At 59.8% G+C, this 912-nt stretch overlaps 1 protein-coding gene across 1 annotated transcript in view; it reads right to left on the bottom strand.

Annotated features, from left to right (window-relative positions):
• Positions 1–912, bottom strand: part of LOC104461144 (testis-expressed sequence 264 protein-like) — a gene marked incomplete at its 5' end in the record, with an annotated part of 7,525 nt that overhangs the window by 5,499 nt on the left and 1,114 nt on the right. The window lies entirely within an intron of this gene.

Below are 912 nucleotides of genomic sequence, written 5' to 3' on the forward strand. Positions count from 1 at the left end.
TGGCCGCGAAACCACTGCAGCTGGGGCAGTTCTGCTGGCAGCAAACCGAGTCCCCAGTGTCACCAGGCCAGCGGTGGTGGGACAAGGATGCTCACAGGCACCATCTCCCTTTGCACAAGCCCAAGACCTCCCCCCAGGGTGCCACCCTCCCCAGGTGACAGCGGCTGTGCCTGCCCAGGGCACTGCAACATCATGGGGATGCAGGGGGTCACAGGGACCTCCAAGATGCTCAGGCAGAAGTGCCACAAGCAACACGAAGGCCTGCCACGTCTTTGGCCCTCTCCCACGGCTGGAGCAAGGATGTGAGGCCCTGACAGACCTGCTTCTGCAGCCATGCCCGGTGGTGACGGTGATCACAGTGCAACATCCAAGCTCAACTCTTCAGTCCCAGAGGCAAGGCTGGCCTCTCCCAGCTATTATTATTTTAAGCTGGTTTTGTGCAGACTCAGCAGTTGATACCACATCAGCTCACACCTAAAAAAGCTCATCTCTGCGGCGGGGAGGGAAGGGCTGGCGGAGGAGCTGCTGAGAGCTGCTGTTGGGGAGCCCAGCCTGCGGCAGGGGTCTCCCACATGAGAAAGTCTAACATAATTTGTCATCTAAAATTGGAAAAACATTCCCAGCCCTTCTTTCAGCAGGGCAGGGGAACCCCCACCATAGGAGCACCAGCAGTGACGTCCCAAGGAAAGCACCAAGACAGCCGGGACACGGGGCAGTGGCTGCACCAAGCACCCCCCAGCTGTGCTGCGGGACCCTGCACCCCTTCAGCAGAGCAGCAAGGAGCACATGCCACTGCTGGAGCCACCAACCTGAAGCTGCTTTTGCTCACATGAGTCCTGCTGTCCCTCTCCAAAACCACGGGGCAACCATGGGAAGGTGCTGGAGGGAGCGGCTGCAGGGCACCTTCAGTGC

The sequence above is a fragment of the Pterocles gutturalis genome, unplaced genomic scaffold, assembly GCF_000699245.1.
Source record: "Pterocles gutturalis isolate BGI_N339 unplaced genomic scaffold, ASM69924v1 scaffold20367, whole genome shotgun sequence".
NCBI classification, from domain to species: domain Eukaryota; kingdom Metazoa; phylum Chordata; class Aves; order Pterocliformes; family Pteroclidae; genus Pterocles; species Pterocles gutturalis.